At 40.4% G+C, this 15,951-nt stretch overlaps 1 pseudogene; it reads right to left on the bottom strand.

Moving 5' to 3' along the window:
- Positions 1–15,064, bottom strand: LOC108246249 (annotated as a pseudogene).
- Positions 15,065–15,951: the final 887 nt, after the last annotated feature.

A 15,951-nucleotide genomic window follows, 5' to 3' on the forward strand; every position in this document is an offset into this window, starting at 1 on the left:
GGGGGGGGTTACACCCTGCAATGTCCACTATGCTGCTTGTGTGGGAGTTATGTGAGTTCAGTAGGTGGTCCTACAGTTTGGCTCAGAATCTGCGTTCAGATTAACATGTGTATGCAGGTTAAGGAACCACCTTCAAAGGTGGTCTGATGGAGAACGTTTTTATTGCGCGCTAAAGCAGTTCAAACATCGGTTTAGCCCCATTCAATTGTAACTGGATAGCTAAAAATCATTTTAAATGGCAGGTCTGAACAACCTCAAAGTCTTTGTCTTTGTTAGAGCTGAAGCCCTTAAGTAGTCACAGTCCCAAAGGCAAAAAACCGTAAGGCAAGTTGTGAACACAGTTTTACATTCAGCAGTTTCACATAAGAATAAAAAAGATAAAGAGTTTAATGCTACAAAACAGTGCAAGGTTTCTTGTCCTTAAAAGGGTTTTCCGAAGCGGGGATGCTCATGAGCAGAGGGTATTCTTGACCTGCTCTCCACAGTAGCGCATGAGGTCTGATGAAAAGCAATCAGCCCAAACACTGATGTAGTTTCACAAACATGGACCAGAAACAGAAAAGGAGGACATGCATTCATGGCAGTGGGAATGACTGCAAATATAGACACACTTTTATCCTTTCAATGCTGGCCTCCATCCTCAGCTGCTGCACCGTCCGCCTGGCCTGAGCGGTTCTACTTGAGCTTTGCATTCTGGGTGACATCTCAGTTTTCAGACAGCTGTGCTTAAACCTATAGGAGAAAGAAATGCACTTAATGAATTAAGTTCAAAACCTCCACCTTGGTTATTGTGGTTAAAATAAGCTATAGAAGTAGTGTTACATGAACTTTAAAACTGTTCTTTCTTAGAAAATTCTCATCAAATCCAGCAGAAAATACATTTCTGAGCCAAAATATTTCATAAAGCACTGAACAAATTGTTATGAAATTCTTTGAAAGTAATCATTAGATGCACATATATTATTGATTAACTTTTGAAATAAAATAAATTCAAGATGGCCACCACAGCTAATCAATGTTGGCGCACACGGAAATTGCTATGACTCAGCCAATTTTGCAGCTATAATTTAGTGTATTAGTAGCTGAGAGTCACTCTCAACACATACTCTGAGCACTAAAAGACCACACAAGATCTGTCTTGAAACTTTGCCATTATCTATATAAAGTCAACTTTGTCTGTCTGTTAGCAAAATATCTTATAAACCACTGGACAGATTTTCATGAAACTTTCTGAAAATAATTATTGGATGAACAACTACAACTGATTAACCTTTGGAGTCAACCCCATTTAACATGACCGCCACGGCCAACAGACCTTACAAAACACAAATATTGCTATAACTCAGTCACTTTTACTGATATTGAGCTAGAATTTGATGTGGTAGTAGCTGAGAGTGTTCCCTAAACATACTTTGAGTACTGACAGATTGCAGAACAACTTGGCATATCACATGAGATCACACAATATAATATTCACAAAATTTGACTAAAACAGCTATAACGCCGTCTTTTCTCAGTATAGGATTATCTTAGTTTAAAACTCTGGCATAAAAGGTTACAATGGTGATATGCATTCCTTCAAGAAATGCTGGGATTTTATTTTTAAATAGTTCTGACTGAAATCTATTTTAAGGCAGAATAACCAGAAAACAAAAAACATGTTGGGGTTTTTATTTTGGGCAATAAAATAAAAGACAATCCCTCCTATATTTGTTCAAATGCTGTAGTTAATAAACAGTAGGCTGACAAAAGCTAACTGAAAAAAGTGCTAAAACTGTAAATCTAACAGGCGATGTTGCTGAATTGTAGGAGCAGAAACACCTAATTGACATGTCTGTGCAACTTCTCAGAAGTGACTGTTGACTTAATCTTCAACTGACTCAAACTACGTAAGAAGCTCTGAGGCAACTTAACAAACTTTTGTTCCACAATTCCCACTTCCAGGATACAATAGTTTGCTTTTACCAGCTCGTTACGTCACTCCTCGCTCTACTCAAAGGAGAGGTTGCATTGGTGCTTTTTTTTTTTTTCCTCTTTACGCAGGCCAACTGCTGCACGGAACGCAAAGAGGAAACAGACCTTGAGCAAAGCGTTGTTTCCTGTCTGGTTTCTGCACAGAACAGAAGACCAAAGAACAACTTCTAAAGCAAGAGCAGCAGAACACACTGTATTTAGTTGAATGTCAGAACACTATTGGGAAATCCTCTTATAGCCAACGGTGGTTCAGCTCTGATTGTGTGCAGCTCCTGCTCCTGGAACAAATGAAGAAAACCCTGCAGGAAGTGGCTCAGAGGGGTTGATCAAAATAACCTTTGGCATGTGGTGCAGTAAATGTTTGCTCTGTGCACTAGTGCCGGATATTATGGAGGAGGGGAACATGTGGAAAAGCAAGTGAAATGAAACATGGACAACTGCAGACCCAACTACAGAGAGGAGACAAGTCCATGTATCCCTCTAATCCCCCCCACACCCACTCCCTTTCTGCTTCCTCCGCAGGAAACAGGATCGCCAGTTACCCTCCAAAACATACAGTAAATGATTAAATAAGGGGTGGAGGCTTTAAAAATAGGAGCTAAACAGAATACTAACCAAGAACGCAGAAAGAGAACTGTTGCTGTTATAATTAGCAAGCAGAACTTCTGAAACTATTTTAAAGCATTTTTTTCCACAGATTATATACTTCTTTACATTAAAACCACAAGCCATAAAACACATGTTCACAGTCAGACAAGAATACACGCTCTTGCTTTCTGGACCTTTGGACTCATTGTTCCAGGCTGTATCTCATGTCAACACAGCTATATTGTTTAAATACACAACAGCAGCAGCTAGGCATGAGTGGAGAGCTGCATCACAGCCATGTTGTAATCTCCGCATCATCGCTACTTCAGACCCTGAAAAGTTGCACTTAAACTAGTGGTAACCTTAAAGCACTTGGTGACGTTTGAAGAATAAACTTTGCAACCCATTACAGTTCAGCATGTAGACATAAAACTCGTCTTTTGAGAAATGAGATGCAATGCAAAGAAATGATGTGTGCAACATATGGTGCAGGGGTTCTCAAACTTTTTATTCTAAGGTCCAAATCTGATTTCTAGATAAGGTCAAAAGGTTGGAACTAGCAAAAAGCAAATCCTTTTTATTAAATTGGCTTACAACTTATAATCAAAATAAATTGTACTGTTTACCTACAATTGTTGCTTGTGAACCTAAGCTGCTTATCTTTTCACATTAAAGCTTTATGTGCACTTACATTTTTTTTTAAACTTAGCCTAAATGTAATTATTTTTTCATGCTTCAACAAAATAAAATGCATATTCATATTCAATAAACTAAATGTAAAGGCAACATGACTGTAAAGTCAAAATAATTGAGGTAAAAGCTATAGATGAACTGAGAGTTCAAACATATGTAGTAACCATAGTGCGAGAAATGGGGCTGTCTGCCTTCAATGAGCTGCATAAACCTCAGCACTAAAGAGTTTGTCTTTCAGAGTAAATAACAAATGAGCTTTTGACTACATTTAGAGCTGGGAATGAACTCCCACTGATATGTTGAACAAAAAATGAGGACAAAATAAATGCATATTCCTCAGTGTAGGTTTAAACAAGTATGTTTACACACACAAGGAATTTGCTTGTGTCTCTCTAGTAATAACAATATACAGATACTTTACATATAATTTACACATAATGAACAATATTCAGAAAGAAAGCAGTATGACATCAGTATGCAGAGTAGTAGTACGACAGCAGCAGTAGAGGTAGTAGGTTGTGATTAAGGTGCAATAGTGCAGTAATGCAGTAATGTATCATTAGAGATTATAGATAGTTCTCTATGTTATAGAATATATGATCTAGCTGATGGATGACTGATGATCAGCTGTTGATGATGGCGATGGCCTGGGGGTAGAAACTGTTCTTGTGTCTGACAGTCTTAGTGGACAGAGTTCTGCCAGACGGGAGGAGTTGGAACAGGTTGTGACCCGGGTGCATGGAGTCTGTGATGATTTTCACAGCCCGTTTCCTGGTTCTTGTGTAATACAAGTCCTGGATGGAGGGCAGTGAGGCCCCGATGACTTTCTCAGCTGTCCTCACTGTTCGCTCCACCCTGTTTCTGTCCTGCCTTGTGGCTGCTCCAAACCAGACTGTTATGGATGAACACAGGATGGACTCAATGACTGCAGTGTAGAACTGGATCAGCAGCTCCTGAGGTAGGTCCAGCTTCCTCAGCTGGCATAGGAAGTACAGTCTCTGTTGGGCCTTTTTGAGGATGGAGGAGATGTTGGGCTCCCACTTCAGGTCCTGTGAGATGGTGGTTCCCAGGAGCCTGAAGGTCTCTACTGTAGACACAGGGCTGTTGAAGATTGTGAGGGGCAGCAGTGCTGGGGGGTGTCTCCTGAAGTACTAGTAGGATGACCAAAGCTGCAAAAGTACAATTTGAGAGAAATACGAACTGACCTGAAGTCAAACATGTTCTTGTCAGATAAGCAGTGCTATTCTGACCAAATCCGCTTGTGCCTTCCCTTTAATAAACAGGGCAGGAGTATTAAAAGGCACATAATTACTTCTCCCAACATTTGATTTGTCATTTGTCTTGATTTTTTTTTTAAAGTACAGAGATCTGAAAATCTGTAAAATACAGCAAGCTTTTGTGATATTTGTATGTGAGCTTTGAAAAGAAATAAAGTAAAGACCATAAGTGATGTGATGTTGGAGAGGATTTCTTCAACCCGACGTAGTCTTTATTTTTGCAGTGCTTCAATACTTGATGAAAAAAGTGAAGTTTCAAAACCTCAGACAACAAGCACACATGTAAAATAAATACCCATCCAAAAAGACTTTAAAAATGCGGATAGTTTAAATTGATGCAGATTTGATGATTTATGCCCACCAAGACTTTAATATCTAAAAACTAAAATAATGTTTGCAATGCCTTCTACTATGGTGTGCCTTTCTTCATAGCCTGTATGTAAACATGTGACACACTGACAGCATTGATTAAAAAAAAGAAGTATTTCATCAAAGATACTTCTCTGATGTGGCTTCAGGGCTTTCTTTGCAAAGGTGGGCTCTCACTGTGCCAGAGGCAAAATCCTGAGGAGTTTAGTAGCTCTGGTCTTGTAGTTTGTAACCCAACACAGATAGCTTAGATCTGTTGCCTGAACAAACACTCTTATGATACCTTTTTGTAATGCACTGGACAGATTTTAATGAAGCACTCGGAAAGTAATCATCTACTGAATGAATAATTTTTGGAGTCAACCCAATAAAGCATCGCTACCAGTCTACTCTGCTCGCTGCAGGACATGCCTCCTTCATTTAAAAAGAAGGAACCAATAAGACAACAGACAAGGAAGACCGCAAGTCAAACCAGAAGCAGAACAAAAAAAAAACAAACCTGGTCATTCTTGTTTGAAGGAAATACTGGAAGATGAGATTTGCTGCTATCCACATTTTGTTAATTTTAAAGTATCACAAGAACACAAAATCTCTTTCAAATTCCTCATGAGAAATCAGTCAGACTTCTTGTGTTCCTCAGAGACAGTTGACAATTCAGTACATTATAATCTCTGTTGTAAAAACTGCAGACCCCTGAATAGAATGCTGTGGTGCAGCTGATCCAAAAATAGTAAAGACACACGCACACAGGCAGACATGGCTAAGCAGGTGTAAAGGAACACCAGTCAACTCTGAAGTGATGTTCTGTCAAATAGTTATCAGTAGTTAGTACCTTACCAGCCATGACATCAGTCAGAGAGCACAGGGTATGGATACAAGGCAAAACAACAATAACAATAAGTTTGAGGTTTAGGCACATTTGAGAGGTGCTGTGACAGCCTATCTGTATTGTGCCATGCTCACAACCGTTATTGATGCATTGTGTGTGACAGAGGCAACTGGAACAGGAGCCTGAAGCTTTTTACAAGTTTTGTGCCCTCATGAGCTTTAATCTCAGCCAGCCTGATGCTATCAGGGAGCCAGACTGTCCAGTCAGGCGTGCAGCGAGACGAGGCAGAGGCCTCCCAAAGAGAAACAAACATACTAATACTACAACATTCCAATCTGTCCATGAACATAACTGATTACGAATGTTAGCAAAACATTTCATGAACCACTAGACAGATTACAATGAAACTCAAATGAAAGTTGGTCAATTTGAAAAATATAGAGCTCAAATTTGGTGTGGTAGTGTCTGAGACAGATCACCAACCCATATTCTGAGTGCCAACAGATTGCACAAGATCTTTGTTTAAAATTGTGCCAATATTCATCTGGAGTCAAATCTGCCTGTCTATTTGCAAAATATTTCATGAACCAGTGGTTAGACTGTAATGCAACTTGCAGAAAGTAATCACTGGCATCTACAACTGATTAAATGGTAAATGGCTTGCACTTATATAGCGCTTTATCTAGTCCAAGGACCCCAAAGCGCTTTACACTACAATCATTCACCCATTCATCCACACATTGATGGCGGTAAGCTACATTGTAGCCACAGCTGCCCTGGGGCGGGCTGACAGAAGTGGGGCTGCCACCGAGCCCTCTGACCACCACCAGTAGGCAAGGCGGGTGAAGTGTCTTGCCCAAGGACACAACGGCTGAGACAGCCAGAGCTGGAGCGGGGGTTCAAACCAGCAACCCTCCGATCACAAGACAAACCCCTACCTCCTGAGCCACTGCCGTCAATGCAATACGTCAATGCGATTCAAGATGGCTGCCACAGCTAATCAACAGTAGCTAAAATAAAAAGGGCAATAACTCAGTCGATGTTACAGAGAATGGGCTAAAACTCATTGTGGTCATAGCTGGGAGTCATCCTCAACACATACTTTGAGTGTGACATCTCACAATATCTCATGAGACGGAGTATAACAATTTTTAAGGTTTGACCAAAATGGCTACACAACTGTTATTTCTCATTCTAAGATGATCTAAGTCTGTAACTCTGGCATAAAAGGCAGTGGCTGATATGCATTGTAGCAAGGAATGCTGGGCCTTTAATCACTCTCTGGGCTCCACACTTCACCATGCACTTTTTCCCTGAAATCTGCAGTCGCGTGCAGCTGCTGATGGTAAGTTTAACTACAGGACAACAGATTCTCACTGCAGCTCCTGTCCTCCTGTCCTCCTGTCCTGCTCTCCCACCTGGGCCCCATGTGTAGAAAAACCGGTTCCTCTGAAAGCATGTGTTAATATATGTGTACACAGTCACAGCTGTTCTCCAGTTCAAAGCTTTGAGTAATGTGCTTCTGATTCCTTCAGAAAGAACTTCATCTAAGACCATTAACACACCCTGCACAGAGGTGCAGTGAATAACATCCAAAGATTACAGCTTGCTTTGAAGTTTTGGACTTTTTTTCCCCCATACACCTGAAATTCAAGAAAAGCCAAACAGTTAGAAATCTCCGAACCAGGTGCTGATTTCATTTACACACCCTACATGTGCTCAGTTTCCTTCTTGCTCTGGTTTGTTTGTTTTCCAAAAAGTGTAGCTTTGTTTTGCAGCATATTGCTATCATTTCTTTCACATATAAAAACAACAAGATGTTCAGAGAGGTTCTTTCAACGATGCTGACTCCTTGATGAAAGAATGCTTTCATCAACCACAGTGCAAGAATATATCTTTTTTCAAGAATGTTAAGTCATAAAAAAATAAAGCAAATAAATGTCTTTGTTAATGTTATGTGGAGCCGATTACATGACAAGTCAAACTAACATTTTACCATTTAACCTAGAATATATTTTCAAATTTAAAAGTAATAACGTACACCTGCAGGTAATATCTATAAACTGAAATAGGGTCATCCATAAACAACTTATGCAATTTGTGAATTTTAAGCACCTAATAATCACAGTATGAAATGAAGAAACTAAGTAAACCTAGAGAAATTGTATTTTCTTGAAAATGCAGCGTGAATGTTAAGTGCTAAATGACTTTGCTGGAATTTGTATTAACTGGTAACCAAACTGATATAGTTAAAACAACAAAACAGAAGCTAGATTTAGCAAAACCATAAAAAAGTTAAAATAAGCAAAACATTGACTAAAAGCTAAAGCTTGCAAAAGAGCAGCTAAAAATAGTGCAGGAGTTTTTGTGCTTGATGGCAGAGGACAAAATTCAGAGCGAGCTAGATGGGTCGACTCGCAATGAAAAAATTTTCAAAGAGGTGTCGGAGCTGATGGCCGCTTGTGGCTACTAGAGAACACCGAAGCAGTGTAAGGATAATTTAAAAAAACTGAAGTGTGATTACCGCACGATAAAGGACCGCAATGGAAGCAGTGGTTCAAACCACAAAACATGGAAGTGGTTTGACCAGATGGACACCATTTACGGACATTGGTCATCTAACAATGGGAGGGAGAGTGGCTTGGATACGGCCTCTTCACTGCTGGAATCCATTAAGGACGATGGTGAGTGTTTTTTTAACTTTGAGCATATTTTATATTAAAGTTACTTATCCCATCGGTGGTGAGTGTACTTTGAAAAAATAAACAAAATTAAAGCTGACGCCATTGCCCCCGAATGCAGTTGGACAGCTAATTGCTAGCATCGATGCAAACTGTGAACTGTTCATGTGTATTACTTTGGTATGCAACTACATATCTTAATGTAGGTTGTCTGACGTTTTGTGTTTCTTTTGTTTTAGAATGTGTGCCAACATCAAATGATAACCCTCCATGCCCCCAGATCATTCCTCCGCTCCCTTGGCGGCATCTACATCGCTTAGTAGCACCACGCAGAGCAGCACAACACAGCACCCCGCTGTACTTGGTAAGAAGCAATCATGCAACCGTATTGATTCCTGAACTGCCTTGATATTGAACACTAACATTTTTTTTAATTCTGTTGCACAAAGTTTAACACCTGTATTCACCTGTTTAATATCAGCACACTCATTGATTTTACTTAAAATAAAGCCTTTTCTTCAATTGCAACACCTTTCTTTGTTTTAAGCCTTTTTCCCACTACAGTCTTTAGACTTGGTTTTTGTTAACCACTTGCCACTTCTTCTTTTCTGTCTAGGCAAGAGAAAGCGCATCACAGCTAAGGAGCAGTCGTTTGTTGCAGCAGTCCAGACAGCAGACAAGAACACCAGGGCACAGCGGGACCAACACGTCCATCTTGTGCTGGATGAAGCACGGGAGGCAAGAGAACAAGAGGCGGCCTTAAGGAGGGATGCAACAGAACGCTGCCTTTACTCAAGCGTTCCTTGGGGTGTTGGGGGACATTGCACATGCTCTGACCCACAGGCATTTTTGACTTAATGTATTTTTTTCTATATATTTCTACTGTTACATCTGGGGGTTTTTTTTGCAATAAAAATGTTTTCTTAAGTCCTTGCATCATCATTTGCATTGTTAAGAGTGTACAGTGATCTGTGAAATTTCCATTTGCACCTCAACTTTAATAATTCTTAACTCTCCTGTTATGTTACAGGTCAAATTCGCCCATTTTAAAATGTTAAAATCTAAAAGAAATAGTCCCAAGTATTTTTTTCTGTATGAAGCCTCTTCTGCTTGGCTTGGCTTAACATAAAATGAAAATGGTTCATTTGTAGATATTTGCATTTATATATATATATATGTGTGTGTGTGTGTGTATTATACCTGCATTGCATTTATATTTACAAAGATACTGTTCAGGTCAAGTTGATCCGGCAGTCAAAGTTAAGAGTAAAAGGGGTCAATTTATAAAGGTTCATGATTTATTTTGTTCATAAAAACAAAATATATACATTGATATAAAAAAGGAAGAGATTTGTAATTAATTGTTACTGTTTACAAGGTACTCCATAAGAGCATCTCTGAGACGTCTGGCCTCATCCAAATCGCATGGCACTCCCTGCCCTGGCTGCAGTGCAGCTGCTTCTGCATCCGATTGGTCCAATGAGGTCTCAAATGACTCACCATGACTTTCACAAAGGTTATGTAGAGCACAGCAGGTCAGCACCATAGACTTGACAAGTTCAAAATCACAGAAGGCAATGCCATCTTCCCTTCAGCCTTCCAAAAGCATTTTCAACCACGACGAGTGTTGTCTTATCCTGTAGAGTTGCAGAGGACTCCATGATTTCCCTAAATCTAATGTCTTCTCTTGACATTTCCCTTTTTTCTGAGGTCCTTTCATTAAAATTGTGGTCATACTGATTGTTTAGCAGGGACTCCAGGTTAGACACAGAGATTTTATTCACCACAGCAGAACGAGGCTCCACAACAATACTGCTGCCATTTCCATCTCCATTCAAAGAGCCATTGATCACCCAGCCCAAAACTGTTCTTATAGCATAAGGGCCATCTCCACAACTGTTGACCACTTCCCAAGGTTCCAATATCTTGGGAGCGTTGGTTCCTATCAACAAGTCAACATGGGCTTTTATAGTGGGGATACGAACCTTTGACAAGTAAAGCCACCTTTCCATTTCTGCAGCAGTGACAATATCATCTGCAATGACTTGCATTCACTTCTGTGTTAGAACTTCTGGCAGAGAATAAAAATTGTTTCAATCCAAACCTGATATTTCAATGCCAGATAAGGAATAAGCTGTAACAACTTTTTCCTGCCCCATTGTTTTTAAAAGGAAGTTAGTCCTTTTTCGTGTAATATTTAATCTTTGCATGAGATCTTCTGAACAAAATGTAGCCGTGCTTCCTGGATCTAGAAATGCATATGTCTGTATGACCTCAACTCCTTTGGTGGACTTAACCTGTACTGGAATGATGGAAAGAATACAGCTACCTTTTCCAGCCCCTGTATGTCCACATGTCTGGGGAAGAGTTGATGGTTTAACTCCTATTGGCTCTTTTATTGGTTCAGGCTCAGGATTTGCCTTTGGAATATGCAGAACAGTGGGATGTGATTGATCACAGACTTCACAGATTAAACGATTATTAGAATCTCGGCTTATATGACCAGTATATAAGCATCCAAAAGAAATTCCTTTCTCCTTAAAAAAATGATTTTTTGAAATGAATTCTTTCAGAGGAACCCACTAATGTTACTGTAGTAGCAAAACTACTCTTCACTCTGATCTTTGACTGTTCCTTGAAGTTGCTGGAAGATCATAAAACAAGTGAGTGTATGTCAAAGATATGTCAAGGTCTCCAAAGATCGGATCAGACAGAGTCTTCACATGTTTATCCAGAAACACAACCACACCGATAAAATGAGCTCTTTGATTATATGTCTTCAAAATATCATGAGCAACAGCTCTCCATCGTTCCCTGAGGTTGTATGGTAGCTTGGAAATCATCATTTTCATGCTGCTTGACACATCCAACTCCTGCATATGATGAAATTCCTCCATCATGTTACAACAGCCACGTAAGAATAAAGCATAAGCTTGTAGAGCTTTAACATCCTCAGATTTTATTGATGGCCAGGCTAAAGCTTTATTCATATAAGCAGTTGCTATCTTAAACTCATTCCCAAAATGTTCTTGGAGAAGACCCTTTGCCACAATGTATCTACATTCAGGATCCATATGCTGGCAGCTGCGAACCAGTTCCTTAGGCTGTCCTCTCGTGAACTGTTCCAAATAATACAAGCAGTCAGATTTGCTGGCTTTGTCTTTCACTCCTTGTTCAAATGCTTTAATAAAAGCTTTATATTGAAACGGATCTCCTTCAAACGCAGGAATTTCTTGTGATGGCAAAGACAATAAGAACTGTTGGTGCACAAGGGCAGCTGTTATTTCATTTTGCTTTTGCATAATGGTGACAACATCCCCAGGAAGAACTTGATCAATTTGATGACTTATCTTTTGTCTATTTTGATGTTCCCAAGCAGTTGTTGCAGCATGCAACGAAATATGTGATACTTTCAGGTGCGTTTGATCATGTCCATCCAAATGCTGCTTTATTGCTGAAGTTTTCCTTTCAGGCAGTTTTGGTCACACAGCCATTGTTTGCGATTTTCTTTGCGTTGATGCTATATTCTTCTGCTGCATTATTTACATGCTGCGGGCTTGTACTCCTTTGTCATGGCATTAAGAGTTGTAAGTGATGTCCGTTTCCTTTTTTCCTTTTCAAAATAAGTGTTGATGATTTATGCCCAGTGTCGTTCTCTTGCATCTATTGATGCAAGAGAACGACACTGGTCATCCGAACACTGCAGAACTGCCAACTTAGCAGTTGACGCAGCTAACTCAGTTTCCAGCTCAAGCTGTTCCTTCTTTGTTTTTATTGGTTGTTCCTGTTCCTCCAATGCATGACGTTCCTTCAAAACAGCCATTCTTGCAATAAGTGCAGCCCTTTCAGCTGCTGCTTTAATATGTGAGCAGAGGAAGTGGTACTTGATTTATTGCTGATAACACTTTTGTTGTAATATATCCCCACATTGGAAATGCTATCATTAGGGTTAATGTCATCATTATCCATCCCATCATGATTAATATTATCATCAGTATTCAAAGTATCTTCATTGCCTACATTTTTAGACACATCATCTTCTTTAGATTTAACCCATTCTTTCACATTTTCAATAAATTCACCAGTAAACATCATTTTTGCTTTAAACCATGTTTCATGTTTTTCTTTATCCTCATCTGGCAATAAAATCATTAGTGAATCATGTATACTTATTTCTTCACACAAATCAATATACCCATCAAGTGACTTCTGTACTTCAGAAAGCAAACCAATTTGCATTAACCCTCGTATCTTTTTCTTTAAATGGCTAGCTTTATTTAGCTTAGTCTTCCTACCAATTTGCAATCTATCATTCTAATCTATCAGCAGTTGCTTTAGCAGAAAGTTTAACCACCCGCTTGCTCCTTTGTGTGTCACTACAGCTGGACATATAGTCCAAGTTTCCAGCAGTAGCTGGCACACTAGCACCGGCTGGTATATCCACTTTCCCTGCGCAATCCTCCATTTTTAAAGTCGGATAGTCAGTAGATCACAAAAAGTCAATTGACGCAAAGTCAATTGTTCATCCACTTCAGCAACCAATGCATTGGATTTACGCTATTATGTGTGCACACATTAAGATTTAGATGGCCATCATATTACTAGTAGCGCTACACATACCTAGTACTGATGAATGCTTTCAAATCCAACAACGAGAAGATCCACGACATCCTCATCAACGTCGATCCTGTCTGACGTCAGCCCGGCTGCAGGTAAGCTGAGGGCAACCAGCTGAGGCGTTGATCCAAACATACAGGCTCCATATGAGTCCCTCGTCGTAGCCAAACGCCATCAATCTCATATCCAAAACTCCATGCAACGCACAGTTCTTGAACTCATAAACAGCTTTTGACTTTCATTGTAGAGGCCAAGTCAATGCTTTAAGCCACTGAAGTGTTACTTCGGGGTAGTATTGACGTGCTGCTTGTTTTCTTATCAGATAAATTAAAGTCAGAGCCACCACTTCTCTGTCCAAGTCGTCTATTTATTTTCTCTATCGTCATCTGTTTCCACTTGAAGACAAACATTTTCACAGATTTACACCTGTTAACAGCATCCTACTTCAGCGGTCAAAAACTGTTTCCCCCTTCCGGGTGGAACAATCTGCCATACAAAGAAAGGTTCCGTACTTATAGACCGCTGATTAACCATGTGACCAAATATCCAAAAGTTCATACATCATCTGCTCTTACATGTGCACTACAATTTTTTTGTTGTTGTTCTGAAGTTAGTCTTCCAGTGTCAGGAAATGGTTTTAACAGCCAGTCAAGCAAGGAATAAGCAGAGTCACCCAGGATGTAATAACTGGTGGCCACTGCGCTAATGTTCCTGATGTGAGGTGGGAATAGGTTTCCGCGGCTGGCTAGCTCTGACAGAGCGGACAGTCTGAAAACCCTGGCATCATGGAAGTTCCCTGACAGTCCAGCAAACAAATTCATGCTGCGGGCTTGTACTCCTTTGTCATGGCATTAAGAGTTGGAAGATTCCCTTTCCATCCACAACAGCCTGAAAGATAATGGAATGCCAACTTCTTCTATTAAAATAGTCTGTGTGGTAGTGCTGTGGTGCTATGATGGGTATGTAGCAGTTATCAATAGCACCCACACATTGTGAGGAGCCCCCACCTGTTTTCAGTGTACATAGCAAATTCTCTAAAATGGTCTTCATCGGGGAAACGGATCTGCTCGGGCGCCAACACTGTCTCTGATGCAACACAAAACTCCTGCACACACCTACACACCGTTGTGATTTTGACTCCAAAATGATGTCCAACACTCCTGTACTCTGAGCCAGTTGCCAGCTTCCCCAGTGCAATGGCCACCCTCTTCTTTAATGGTACACAATGGCAGAAAGTCATACGCTGTCGCTCCAGAGCTGGACGAAGTTTGTTGCACAGGTAGATAAACGTTTGTTCCGACATCCAGAAGTTCTGCAACCACTGTGCGTCTGTGAATCCAGTAACAACATCCCACCACTCGGAGGCTCGGTTAAACGCCCACACTTTTGGTTTGCGGCACTGATTTTGTAGAAGATTCATCTGAAACACACACACAGCATTTTAGCTTGTTTTATCGACATCACATATGATACTTGGCATTGTTCGTACAGCCCACTAGCAGATTAGCATTAGCTTACCATCAAACATCGTCTAGATCGTGTCCTGTCATCGTCTTCATACTGCTTCAGCACTTCCCACACTCTCCTGTACTTCTCCTGAGTGTTTCACCTCGGTGCTCGCAGCCTTCTCCTGGATTCTTCTCTTTGGCATCCTGCAAAAAGCTACAGACTGAGCAAAATGTTTATTAACACGACCATGTCCTCCATTGTTGTGTTTGCAGTCTTCTTCTTCCTTCTCTTCTTCTTCTACTACTTGTACTTCTTCTGCTACGTTTAATTGTGGCTGACAAAAAGCTTTGGAGCAGTACCGCCACCAGCTGGCAAAGGTGCGTAATGACAATTTCTGGACTTGGGGACCGCCCAGAACCCGCACACTAGAACTGTACAGAAGTGTAATGGAAAACCTCCCAAACCGTACCGAACCTTGCCGTACCGTCCTGTAGAGGCACTAATGGAAAAGGGGCATAAATGTTTGAAAATAGTTGATAAAAGTTAAATGTAGCAAAACTGTAGCCTAAAGCTAAAATGATCAAAATAGTGACAGTTAATGAACCTTGAGTCAGACCCGTTTGCTCCCCAATGTGACGCTGTACGAGCCATCAAGTTGGCTTTTCTTTGCTTTGCCTTGACGTATATAATTACTGTGAGACAACAGAACCACACAAAGTGGCTCCACAAGCAGGGGGCAGAAACTCTGCTTTTGTGGCTTGGTGTCACAATGTAAAGTGATAGATACTACACAAGTGAGCGTGCGTTGCCGTCTGTGCGTTAACGATCGTGAATATTTTGCAGGCAAAGTAGGACTGTAAGGATTTGGGTTTTTTTTTCTTGATTTATTTTGTTGTTCTTTTTGTCTGTGAATTGTTCTGTTTTGTTCCTTGTCCTCTGTCATCATTCACTTCCCCTCAGTCTGCCCCTGTTTGTCTGCCACGCCCATCTTTACCTGTCAGTGATTGTAATCACTCACCTGTCTCCACTTCCCATAATTATCCTCTGTTTTAAAACCTGGTCAGCTTCTCCACTTTCCCGCCGGTTCATTGTTGTGTTTATGTTGGATCCTGTACCTTCGCAGTCTTGCCTAGCCTTGCCTTGCTTCTTTGGATGTTTTGTTTAGTTCTTTATTTGCTGCCACGTCAGCTTTTTGTTTTTGTTAGTTTTTATTTTAATAAATTACTTTTCATTAAAAGATGATCGGTCTGCGTTCTGGGTTCGCCTCTGTCTTCCCCCATTATGACAAGGACATCTTATTTCCTGAGTGGGAGACATAAAGGCAGTGAGATTTTTGCACAGTTGACTTCACTGCACAAATGCACCAAGCTGTCTCCACCCTATCATGGGAGAAAAACTCCCTGCAGAAAAAAAAAACCTCTCAGTTATAGACTGCATTCACTGCAATCCCCAAAGGAGGGAAAAGTGAGCAGGA

Source organism: Kryptolebias marmoratus, linkage group LG24, assembly GCF_001649575.2.
Source record: "Kryptolebias marmoratus isolate JLee-2015 linkage group LG24, ASM164957v2, whole genome shotgun sequence".
Lineage (NCBI taxonomy): Eukaryota > Metazoa > Chordata > Actinopteri > Cyprinodontiformes > Rivulidae > Kryptolebias > Kryptolebias marmoratus.